Raw genomic sequence first — 13891 nt, 5'->3', positions numbered from 1 at the left:
CCTCATAATCGCTTGTGGTCCCACCATTGATCACAAAATATTGGCATGTACTAAGGATACGCTCCAACATTATATGTTAGGAATAGCCTTTCAAGCTTCAGCCAAATTCTTAAAGCATACCTCTTAAATCCCTATGTTCTGCTGCTTACTCCTTCTGACATCCACTGCTCATGAAGGGGTGTGTCTGAAGCAAGCACTGAGCCCGCCTTCATTCATCATTCATTTACTTCCTCCCTGAGTCTGCTGTGCTGTGTTGAGTCTCTTCATCCAATCACTGCAGGTTGCTCTGTAACACCCTCCTCTCTGTTTTCATGCTACATTATGATATTGTATACTGAAGCAGAATGGAAAACGTACTCACCAATCACTTGCTGTGTAGAATAATTTCTTTATTGCAGCGTGCTGTACATAAAATCTTCAGGTACGAAGGTGCACAGGGAGCTGTAAATGGTAACAGGCAAGGGGCGGCAACTAGTTTTGCGCACGTGGTCGCTTCCTCTGGCTCGCACACAGTGCGAGCCAGAGGAAGCGCCCATGTGCGCGAAACTAGTTGCCGCCCCCTGCACGCCCCCTGCCTGTTACCATCTACAGCTCCTTGTGCACCTTCGTACCTGAAGATTTTATGTACAACACGCTGCAATAAAAAAATGAATCTACCCAGCAAGTGATTGGTGAGTGCGCTTTCCATTCTGCTTCAGTATACAGTATTTACCTGCTATTTCTTATTGGATCACTGCACCACCACCTGGAGAGTCACAGCCTGCATATACATTGGTACACTCTTTGACTGCCGAACTGATACCACCTTGTTTGCAACCTCCGACGCTAGCGGTGCCGGACATTTGCTCTTGATACTTGGATTGCATTATGATATTACAAGAGTGAGCACAGAGGAGTGCTAGTCCCGCCCTCACTTCCTGGACTTTGTCCCTGCCTGTGCTTGAGCTGTGACCAAGATGATGCTGCAGCTGGAAAGGATTATGAATGGTATGGGAACCCCTAGTGGTCTTTTTTCTGAGCCAGGGCATAGATTTAAACTCTGCTTCCACTATGAAACTTTAAAGTGAGCTCAGGAGCTTTGCTCATTTCATAACCGGTGAATAATGGCTGCTATCAGCAACCAAGACTCACTGCTAATGCTGGACACTGGAGATCTTGCCAATCTCTGGCATTAACAGTTTAGATGATGCAATCAAAGTTGATCACGACATCTAAAAGTTACAAGTGTCGGTGGGTTCAGGTGGGCTGATCGGGACCTCTGTCTAATGATCACAGGGTCCTCAAAAACAGTGAATAAAATAATAATAATAATAGTGAATACAGTGACCCCCCTAACTACGATGGCCCCGACATACGATCATTTCAACATATGATGGCCTCTCAGAAGCCATCACATGTTGAAGGCAGCATCAACATACAATGCTTTTGCATGTCGGGGCCATCGCATAAAAAGCTATCCGGCAGCAGAGACTGCTTCAGCTGCCACTGGATAGCCTTCTACGGTGCCCCAAGTGGTCTGCTGACGATCACTTACCTGTCCTCGGGGCTCCGGCGCATCCTCTTCGAGATCCCCTGCATCGTCGGTGCTCTCCATTGTCATCATCACATCGCTGCGCACGCTGTCCCGTCATCCATTTGGAACAGATTACCATCGTATGTTGAGGCACCACTGCACATGAATAATAATAATAACAATAAATGTTGATAAGCCCCTCCCTCTTTATTAGTATTCCCATCAACAATAGCATAACAATAGTAGAACAGTAATGTGAAATATGTAAATTTTTCTGTAATGCAGCACTCTTTTATTAAATTTTGCACATATTCTTTGCTAATACCATCTATGGCAGACCAGCTCAAGGATCCTTACCTATTTTAGCCAGGTTGCTATCTTGGAGGTGATGCGGAAGACAATTCTTTTTAAAGAATTATGATAAATATAAATAAATTCCCAAGACCATTGGTTACCATGGAAACATTAAGTTTAAAAATACAGTTAAAGCCTAAATGACCACATCTTCCCTGTGAATTTGAGAAAAACAATATTTGCTTATTCTTCATTTAATTTATCTTAGGAAGATAAAATTGTTACTTGTAGCGGTTTTATCTTTTCTATAGGAATGTATTTAAGCATGAAAGAATTTCTTACAGAAAAAGTGGTTACATTCTTAGATTTCAAAATTATTTGTATTGTATGTATGTTGTGTCAGCTCTATAACCTTTAAAAGTCTATAGCTATTTTAGTTAATTATATTCCAAAAGACTATTGATATAGGATGAAGCACATATTACATTTTTTGGTTTACTATGTGAACTTTTGACTAAATGGTCAGATAGGCGGGAACCTAATTGCAAAACCTTATTGTAAATGGGGTGTAAACAGGGGCGTAGCTATAGAGGTAGCAAAGGTAGCAGTAGCACTGGGGCCCTGATGCCTAAGGGAGCCCCAAGACACATCTGCCCCATAAGAGACCAGTATTATAGTTGACATATGTGGCCCTGTTGCAGATTTTGCATCGGGGCCCAGAAGCTACAAGCTATGCCTCTGGGTGTAAATGAATGCTAGGCTTAGGTGGGTGTGATTAGGAGCTTTATACTAGATTTATGAGGATAGAACCTTGATCCAGGAATTTATTCTGATAAATATTTGGAGTCAAATTTGGAGTCGGGAACATTTTTTTCCCATATACGGGACAAGTGACATCAGCCTTATAAGGATTTTTTTTCCCTTGCTCTAGATCAACAAACCAGGCCCAGATGGCATTCTATTGGGGTGGGGGGGGGGGGGGTAAGGTAATGTTATAGCCAGAACCCTGTATCTAATATTAAAGGACTCTATAGTGACAGGATCGGTTCCCCAGGACTGGTGCAAAACAAATGTGGTGCTAACATTAAGAAAGGGGTCAAAAAGTGACCCAGAATACAACAAACAAATCTCCACCAAGGGTTAATGTCATTATATAAATGCACTGTGTTTGCTTTTGCACAATAAGCCTGAGTAAGCGGAAGTTTCACAAAACGTGTTGCAGTATGGGTAAATAAATTTGTTCTTACCTGAAGGCTCCCAGGGCCTGTCTTGATCGTGCCAACACCTGGACGTTTGTTTGTTGTATGCTTTCCCACAAGGCTAGGAGTTGTACTTGGTCAGTAAGGAGTTGTACCTTGGTAAGACCTGACTAAGCGAGTGTTTATTTTTATACCGAGGATATCACACCATGGACTGATTTCTTTTTATATTTTAGTCACTGTAAAAAGTTATCCAGGGAATAATAGATTTAGTTTAACCTCCTATAAATGTAAATTGTTTGAGAGTTTTCTAAGAGATGCCTTTTTGGAGAACCTCAATGAAAATATGAGAGATCGGTCCTTTAAAACTAACCGGATCCTTTTTTATGAGAAGAGCTTTAGACTGGACCAGGGGGAATCACTGGATATTGTATATCTTGATTTTTCAAAAGCATTTGATACTATGGCACATAAAATGTTGATAAATAAAATGAGAATAGTTGGGCTGGACTGACATAGAAAAGGACTTTGGAGTTTTAGTCAACAGTAAATTTACCTGTAGCTACCAGTGTCAGACAGCTACTGCCAAGGCAAATAAAATCATGGGGGCGGGGGAAGGGGAGGGGCATCAAATGGGCATAGATGCACAAAACAAAGAAATAATTCTACTGCTGTACAAATCACTAGTCAGACCACACATGGAATATTGGGTACAGTACTGGGCACCAGTGTACAAGAAAGATATAGTGGAGCTGGAGAGGGTTCAAAGACGGGCAACCAGGGTAATACGGGGAATGGGAGGACCACAGTACCCAGAAAGATTATCAAAATTGGGGTTATTTAGTTTTGAAAAGAGAATGCTTAGGGACAACCTAATAACTATGAATAAGTATATCAGGGGCAGTACAGAGATCTCTCCCATGACCTATTTATACCCAGGACTGTATCTACTGTATAACAAGGGGGCAACAAGAGGAAAGAAGGTTTGTACATCAGCACACAACCAAATAAGTATATGTACTCATTCCTGTCTCAAAGCCCTTCCATTAAGGGGGAACTCCAAATTTAAAACATCCCTTTCTATGAACAGGATAGGGGATAAGTATCTCTCATCATGGGGGGGGTGGTCCAAACTAACCATTCAGCAGCTTCTTCCTGAGTACTCCTGCCCCCCCCCCCCCCCCTTCCGAAACACTCTTGTGTGATGTTCACTCCAATTCACAGCTGTCACGATTCGGCTTACAGGTTGTGGATCCACTGTGTCAGCGAGGGATTGGCGTGGACCGTGCTGGTGGACCGGTTCTAAGAGGCTACTGGTGTTCACCAGAGCCCGTCGCAAAGCGGGATGGTCTTGCTGTGGCAGTAGCAACCAGGTCATATCCACTAGCAACGGCTCAACCTCACTGACTGCTGAGAAGGCGTGGGACAGAAGGACTAGGCAGAGGCAAGGTCAGACGTAGCAGAAGGTCGGGGCAGGCGGCAAGGTTCGTAGTCAATATGGATAGCAGGAGATCAGGTAACACAGGCTTGGACAACACTAAACGCTTTCACTGGCACAAGGCAACAAGATCCGGCAAGGGAGTGCAGGGGAAGTGAGTAGATATAGCCAGGGAGCAGGTGGAAGCTAATTAAGCCAATTGGGCCAGGCACCAATCATAGGTGCACTGGCCCTTTAAGTCTCAGAGAGCTGGCGCGCGCGCGCCCTAGAGAGCGGAGCCGCGCACGCCAGCGCATGACAGCCGGGGACCGGGACGGGTAAGTGACTTGGGATGCGATTCGCGAGCGGGCGCGTCCCCCTATGCGAATTGCATCCCCGCCGGCAATGTCAGTACAGCGCTCCCGGTCAGCGGGTCTGACCGGGGCGCTGCAGGGAGAGAGACGCCGTAAGTGCTCCGGGGAGGAGCAGGGACCCGGAGCGCTCGGCGTAACAACAGCCAATTAACAGATTAGGTAGTATATCTCAGTCGGTGATTGGCTGAGCGAGCCATCACTGCTGCTTGTTTTTGAGAGGGGGGGGGGGGGGGTCTGGAGCACTCAGGGGAGAAGCTTCCGAATGGTATGTTCTGTGCAAGAGTCACGCCCTGTACAGGAGATCACCCTTTGGGAGAAGGGTGGTGTGGCATATCATGCAATCAGACCTTTTTCCCCTATCCTGTGGACAGGGTATAAGTTTTGTTCCCTGGAGTACCCCTTTAACACTTAGGTCATCCAGTACTGTCAGGATTGTTAGTTGTTTATCAGGGTTACCAATAATACTAACTTCCTATACAATCTAAAAATTTCTGAACGGGCAGTTCCTACAAGATTAAAAGCAGCAAATCATTGAAAGCAGGAAAAAGCGAGAGCACCAGGGACTGAATGCCATCAGAATGGGGAATCAGAGCAGGTAAGTATGTTTTTTTTGTAGCATCTTTGGTCCCTTCTAAAAACAAAATTGACCTATTTTTGCTGCAAAACTGGGCTGCAGACTACTAAATCCACAGTATATGTATAGTAGTAATAATAATTATTATTATTGTCATGATGAACATGAATTACCACAACTCTTCCATAATAAACCATGGCCATATTTAAAATTCATTAAAAACTGTAATCTTTTATGTACTGGGCTGACGATAAATCTGTAAACATCATACGCCGCCTGTGGCACATTAATGAAAAAAAAAAGTCTATACGGCAGATGATAAGTGGACAGTATGGAATGATAAATTGGATTTTGAAATTGTTAATGAAATATTTATTAAAAATGTAGTCATTTGCAATCACACTTTTGCTTGGGCTCTATATTTGGAATTTGCTGATAGTTACTGGAAGTTGCTTGGGGATTGATATTCTCAGCACTATTGTATTGCGATCAATAATTAAATTTAGTGCTGACATGAATCTATTTTATGCAGCAGTCTGTGACAATCTCATCTCGTGAAATTAATCCTTTCCAATTTATTTAATAGAAGTCTTCAACAATAAAAATAATTCCAGATAAATATCTGCGCTGAATTATCTCCGGCCAATATGACTTTATTATAAATTAAGTGCACAAATTCATTAGTAAATTAGCTGTCAAAAGCCAAAAACAGATTTCCTATTTTATTTTATTTAAAGGTAATTATTGTTGCCAATGGTAAGAATGCACTTAACCTTGCCGGGCAGTTGTCCTTAGCTTGTTCCAGAAAAAAAAAAAAAGCAAATTTAAAAGGAAATAAGTAAAAGAAAATTGCAGCGTTAATAGCCATTCAGTGGCCACATGGCTGTAAATCAGATTTACAACAATTCAGATGCTATTGTTATCAAAGCAGAGTCTAAGCACCCTGTCTTCATTATCAGATGCAACATAATCTACCGGCATTGTATTGTGAATAATACATTAAACATGTTTCTCCGTTTTCATGTCTGGTTTCATTTTCAGAAGCCTGGCATGACTAGAATAGAAACATCAATTAAGAAAATTAGAGGCAAAGGAATTAATGAGAGAAAAACAAAAGGTATTCACATCTTCATTGATTCATTTAGCCATCAGTATGTCATCTGCTAAGTATATTTATTCTGATGAATATAGAAAATCTATTTCCTTTTTATTCTGTTACATTTACATTTATGTACATCTAATAAACACAAATCACAAACACCAGGATAACTAGATAGTTCGTTTTACACCATACCAAAACAGAAGAAACAAAATTCGAATCGGCACTGGTATATCTGACTACCCTTGCTTATCGGGTATGAACTAGTCGGGTGTAATGATTTATGAACCAGTATCTCGAGAGGTGCTCACACAGAACAAAAGTGGCTCCAGTAATATTGAAACATAAAGATAAGTAATGGAGCACTCACCTGGTCAATCGTTCCAAGGCTAGCAGACTGTCACCGATATGTAGTCATATCTTGACAGGGAGGCAGTGGATGGTATGGGGGAGCTCCCCTCGTACCATCCACCCTCCCTGCCAAGATATGATTAAACGTCGGTGATAGTCTGCCAGCCTTGGGTTGGGATGATTGACCGGGTGAGTGCTCTGTTACGTATCTTTATGTTTCGACAGATACCGTATATACTCGAGTATAAGCCGACCCGAGTATAAGCCGAGACCCCTAATTTCAACCCAAAATCCCAGGAAAAGTTATTGACTCGAGTATAAGCCTAGGGTGGGAAATACCTCATCCCCCCCTGTCATCATCCAGACCCGTCATTAACATCCTCATCATCATCCCCTTGTCATCATCCCACACATCCCCCCTTCATCATCCCCTTATCATCCCACACATCCCCCCTTCATCATCCCCTTGTCATCATCCCACACATCCCCCCTTCATCATCCCCTTGTCATCCCGCACATCCCCCCTTCATCATCCCCTTATCATCCCACACATCCCCCTTCATCATCCCCTTATCATCCCACACATCCCCCCTTCATCATCCCCTTGTAATCATCCCACACCCCCCCCTTCATCATCCCCACCCCCCTTCATCATCCCCACACCCCCCCTTCATCATCCTCTTCTCATCATTCGCCCTCAGTGGTCTTCAACCTGCGGACCTCCAGAGGTTTCAAAACTACAACTCCCAGCAAGCCCGGGCAGCCATCGGCTGTCCGGGCTTGCTGGGAGTTGTAGTTTTGAAACCTCCGGAGGTCCGCAGGTTGAAGACCACTGCGGCCTTCAACATCATCCAGCCCCCCTCTCACCCCCTTTAGTTCTGAGTACTCACCTCCGCTCGGCGCTGGTCCGGTGCTGCAGGGCTGTCCGGAGAGGAGGTGGTCCGGTGAGGAGGTGGTCCGGGCTGCTATCTTCACCGGGGGCGCCTCTTCTCCGCGCTTCCGGCCCGGAATAGAGGCGTTGCCTTGACAATGACGCAGAAGTACGTTGGCAATGAACGCACCTCTGCGTCGTTGTCACGGCAACGGGACTATTCTGAGGCCGGGCCCGAAGCGCTTAGAAGAGGCCTCCCCGGTGAAGATAGCAGCCCGGAACCAGTATCCCACCGGACCACCTCCTCACCGGACAGTCCTGCAGGACCGGACCAGCGCCGAGCGGAGGTGAGTACTCAGAACTAAAGGGGGTGAGAGGGGGCTGGATGATGTTGAAGGCCGCAGTGGTCTTCAACCTGCGGACCTCCGGAGGTTTCAAAACTACAACTCCCAGCAAGCCCGGACAGCCGATGGCTGCCCGGGCTTGCTGGGAGTTGTAGTTTTGAAACCTCTGGAGGTCCGCAGGTTGAAGACCACTGCGGGTGGGGGAGTTCACTCGAGTATAAGCCGAGGGGGGTGTTTTCAGCACGAAAAATCGTGCTGAAAAACTCGGCTTATACTCGAGTATATACGGTAGTTTCTTTCCCAAACTAGGAATGACAGGAGGTGAAGGGTTCAGGAACCCGTTGGGGCCCCTTGGCTACATACAATCTCAGTAGTATATATGACTTTGCATTCTTGTTACTAGGTGTTACACCACTGTATGTATCTGCTGTATCTGTTAAATGGTCACTTTAAGAATCAAAAAAATTTTGTATGTTGTACAGCTTTGCAAAAAACATTAACTTTTCTAATATACTTCATAAGTAAATTTAATTTCCTTTTTATAGAAATCATGGCTTATAAAAAAGACCACTAGTTGTCTCCATACCATCCAGAACATAGCCCTGTCTGGCTGCAGCTTCATCTTTGTCTAAGCTAAAGCACAGGCATGAGCAAAATCCAGTGAGTAAGGGTGGGACTAGCACTCCTCTGTGCTTACTCCTGTCCTCTCTATCAGAAAGCAGCATGAAAACAGTAAGGAGGGGTTACAGAGCAGCCTGCAGTGAATAGAGTTAGAGACCCAGCACAGCACAGCAGACTCAGGGAGAAGGTGAATGCAGGGCTAGTGAGGGCTGGCTCAGTGCTTGTCGGGCGGGCTCAGTGCTTGTCTTGGACACACCCCTTCCTGAGCAATGGATGTCATGAGTATACATTTTAGGACGTTTAGAGGAGAAGCTTTTGATTGGTTAGACACTACTTGGTGTGGTGCAGATTATAGTGTATACTCTGTGCTTAGAACCCTGTATTTCTTGTATTTCTCTAGTACCTTGTTCTAGTCTACAGATGTGTCCTTTCTTATCTTATCACTTAACTGAACATATCCCCTTGTGGGATTATAGCATAAATAGCGGTACCATAGACATGCACTTAGGTTATATCATGTGACTTGACAATCGGAGGCTCAATCCGTATTCAGACATAGAAACAAATGACACTGCACAAGATATGCATTTTAATATTTTTTTTATTTTTAGTATCATTAACCAAGTTGATACTTCTTAGCAAAAATACAGCAATATTCACCCAAAGTGCTCACTGAACTGCGCGACTGTCCATATGGTCTCCGGTTTATGCTTCACCCTTTCCAGGCTTTCCAGAGTCCATGAGGTTCACCTTCCTCTCAGGAAGGAGAAGCCGCAATGAGCGCAGGACACTTCCGACGTTTCGGAGGCCACACCTCCTTTCTCAAGGGCTTTCATAGCATTTCATGATATTTCCTTAAATAACTAAAAGAAATATAAGGGGGTTGGGGGCACATCTATAGTTTTGTTCCTAGTACGTTCATGTGTAGTCTATGTATCCGTAGTTGTTACTTAAGTTTATTGTTGCTTTAGCAAAGTATCTACTCTTGTCTTCCCGTTGATTGTGTCAGTTTTGCATCTAGGATTTCATTACGGATAAGCGCAGGGACAGTAAGGATCAATGATATCTGCTGTTAGGTTTATTGTGCAGGGAAAGATCTATGGAAAGTATTAGCCAAGCTCAGTTTTGGTAGTTTGATTCTGTTTATTACCTGTCTGCTTAATTTCTTTACTTCCATCTCATCATTCTTTTGTGTCTTAATCCATGCAATAATTACTTAGTGATGTTCAGTATGTGAAGATGACTTGTAAGGGATTGTCCTGCAAAAATCAGGGAGGTTGCAAGTTCTAAAAAAGAACTTACTCTCACCCTCCTCTCGCTCCCGCACTGTGGCAGGCATCACATTTGTGCCTTTGGGTTCTTGGATGTGATGTTGCATGCCCGCTCAGTCAATCAGTGAATGACGCTGGACACCACTGTGGCCACTGCCATGGCCAGTAATTGCATGATCGAGTGTGTGATGTCATGTCACCAAACCCACTAGTGCTGGACACCGGGGAGCAAAGCTTCATTATAATGGCTTAGGCGTGGTAGTGAAAAAGGTAAGAGAGAGTTCGTTTTTACCTACAATCTTCCTGACCAGATGTTAAAAAAGAAACATTCGGCCAGGCAAAGCCTTTAAAATAGTTTTCTTGCATAAAAACATATTTGTATTATAACCACAAATATGTGTATAAATACCTGAAAGGAGAAGGTGCTGCACATACTTGGAGTATGACTGCAACATTTAGGCAGAGACAGCCCAGTCAGATGGTTGTGCATGGGCTGTGGTTCTCCTTACATTGTAGTCTATGGTTAACTATGAGCAATATGAGCAAAAATAGGCAATTACTTTAATTTGGTTTCATTATTGAAAGTCTATTTGTTCAACTACTTATTTTGTTTAATTAAATACATGTAAAATACCCTGAATCTAATTAAGACAATTCACACATAGTTTGATTAAGTGTTAATCCTGCCAAGTCTCACCAAAATCCAATTAAAGCAAATCAATTTCCTTATCATTATCTGCCAACTATTAACAGATGTATTTAGATATAAGCATGGAGAAGGCAGAACACAGAAACATCACAACCTTCAGTCTGGAATTGCCGATAATATGAAATTTGACCAAAATGGCTAAAAAAGATGAATTTACAAATAGTCAAAATTGGAGGAAGGAGACTAAAATCCCTTACCTCACATTTATTCCCTGGTACTCACCAAATTATTTTCTTTTCTCAGAAAATTGAACAAAGGCCCCTTTTACACTGAACTAGTGCCCTGTCGGCAAACGTCAATCAGACACTTTCTTTTTTTTTGAGCCTTAATGGACGTTTTTTTTTGATGGGGCACAACAGGAAACTACGGGCCCTGACAGATCCCATTTACTATTATGGGGTCCGCTGGGCACCTTTGTTTTTTGACGGGAGTAGTGGGAGGTTCCCACGACGAAAGTCACACTGCTGTGTCACAATGGCACAGTGAAAGACACCTAACCCCAATGTCTAGAAAGAGGAGAGATCATTTGTGTCACCTAAGCAGGGGTCACTGAGAGGATGGGATGGGATATTAGCTGTAAGTAATAAAAAAGTAATTCAATTGAATTTTTCCTATTCATCATATAAAAAACATAATTTATATTGCCGCTATTGAAATATAAAATTATTATCCCAAATGGGAAATACCATATCTTGTCTCCCAGAAAAAAATGAAATATAAAAGAAATCCAAAATCCCTATACAGATTATTTGTAGTCAGAGGGTTTATCCAGCTTTGTAAAATGAATACCTGTCCTGACGATGCTCACGAGAGTGACACAACCTTTCTAATATGTACTGCTGCTTGTGCCAGCATTGCCATACTATTTGTAGTGGTGGAATAAGGTATGGAGCATTGTACATTTAAGTGAAACTTGCACAGCCGCTACTAACAGTTGATTCAAACTAGTTGAACAGCAGGGTCTCTGCAAGTCAGACCCCCACCGATTTCATATCAATGGGGGACAGGGAGAGTGAGCCCTAAACTGACCCTAAAACTGCTCTCCCTGCCTACTTGCCCACTCACCCTAAGCAGTGAGTCAACAACTGGGTGCCGGTCCCGCCCTGAACTAAATTGTTGGAGCCTAATAAAAACATAGACTAATAAATAGTCAGTCACCAACCAGAAAACTAACAGGAACATACAACTCTATAGATTCAGATCAGTGAGCAGCACAGTGGACACCATCAGCGGACATGAACAGAGGACACTAAAGATCGTCGGACATGAACAGAGGACTCTATAAATCTGTGGTCATGAACAGAGGTCACTATAGATAAGTAGACATGTACAAAACTCAAGAGATCAGAATACAAGAACTAATAACAAATAGAGTTCAAAACACCAGACAGGAAAACGTATAAGTCAGACTATAGGAACAGACAGGAATATAGCATAATCACCCAGAATGTCCAATAGACTCCAAGTTCATGGACCAGAAACAGGGATCTATAGCTAAACATAAATTATGGCAATCCCCCAGATAACCTCCAGTAGAAACAGGAATGTCTTGATCTGAATCTCCCACCTTGGAGCACGGAGATATCTTGTACTAATTCTCAATTCCCCGGATTCCCCATGGACAAGTAACAGGGATATCTAGATACACAGGATATAAATATAGAACACTGTTCACACTGAACAGGAGACAGGAAACCACAATCCCTCAGGAATGTCCCCATGGACCAGAAACAGGGATGCCAGATAGGACACTGTTCACACTGAACAGGTACAAGTACAAAGGACAAAGATCAGATCAACCAAACAGAATATAAATATAGGACGCTGTACACACTAGAACACAAAACCAGGATACCAAACAGGGATAACATACAGAGCATACTCAGACATAGTGTGAACAGACACATAACAGAAAGGATAATAAATCCTAAAACCGACTAAACAAACACAGCTTAAAATCTACTAAGAGCATGGCACATAAAATGGCAAAACCCCAAAAATACAAGGTGCTTGCTAACACAGATATAGTAGATAAAAGCCCAGATATTAGAGGGTACTTTTTGGCTTCACAGATCTATTTTATTAATAGATGGGGTGAAGTGTATTTTTTTAGACACATTATTAAATCTCAACAGGGAGCTTATGATGATATCTATCAATTATTAGAGGCAGGAGGGAAGGGCACAGGGCACGAATACGGGATTAGAGAGTAATAAACTTGTTATACAATTAAAGAAATCATGGAAAATATTAAAACAAACACTAGGGATTAAAGGTATTTTGGAAAATGCCCCAATCTGGGATAATAAACACTTCACGGTGGAACTAAGAAGTACGGAGTTTGAGAGGATGAGGAGTTCCGGGATAAAAATTATTAAGGATGTTTGGAATAATGGGAAATTTGTATCATGGGAGGAGTTGGGGGGACAAACTAGACTGGGGGGTGGAGGATGGTTTGAATATCTGAAAGTAAGAGAAACATTTATGAAATTGATCAAGGAAGGGCTGGTGATCACGAAGGGAGAAACTTTAATTAAAAAATTAATAGGCGGAGTGATAAAAAAAAAAAAAAAAAGTACTTTCAGTGGTGTATGGAGAAATTAGAAATAAAGCCAAAAATGTACCAGAACATTTTAGTAAGAGGAAGTGGGAGAGGGAATTGGGGATAATAACGGAGGAACAATGGAAAAGAATATACCGTATATACTCGAGTATAAGCCGAGTTTTTCAGCACGATTTATCGTGCTGAAAACACCCCCCTCGGCTTATACTCGAGTGAACTCTCCACCCGCAGTGGTCTTCAACCTGCAGACCTCCAGAGGTTTCAAAACTACAATTCCCAGCAAGCCCGGGCAGCCATCGGCTGTCCGGGCTTGCTGGGAGTTGCAGTTTTGAAACCTCCGGAGGTCCGCAGGTTGAAGACCACTGCGGCCTTCGACATCATCCAGCCCCCTCTCACCCCCCTTTAGTTCTGTACAGTACTCACCTCCGCTCGGCGCTGGTCCGGAGAGCAGGTGGTCCGGTGGGATAGTGGTTCCGGGCTGCTATCTTCACCGGGGAGGCCTCTTCTAAGCGCTTCGGGCCCGGCCCCAGAATAGTCACGTTGCCTTGACAACGACGCAGAGGTACATTCATTGCCAACGTACTTCTGCGTCATTGTCAAGGCAACGCCTCTATTCCGGGCCGGAAGCGCGGAGAAGAGGCGCCCCCAGTGAAGATTTTTTCATGAAAAAAATCGGGAAGACTAGCTTTGT

The sequence above is a fragment of the Hyla sarda genome, chromosome 8 (genome assembly GCF_029499605.1).
Source record: "Hyla sarda isolate aHylSar1 chromosome 8, aHylSar1.hap1, whole genome shotgun sequence".
In the NCBI taxonomy this organism is placed as follows: Eukaryota; Metazoa; Chordata; class Amphibia; order Anura; family Hylidae; genus Hyla; species Hyla sarda.
This window is presented reverse-complemented; position numbering follows the sequence as displayed.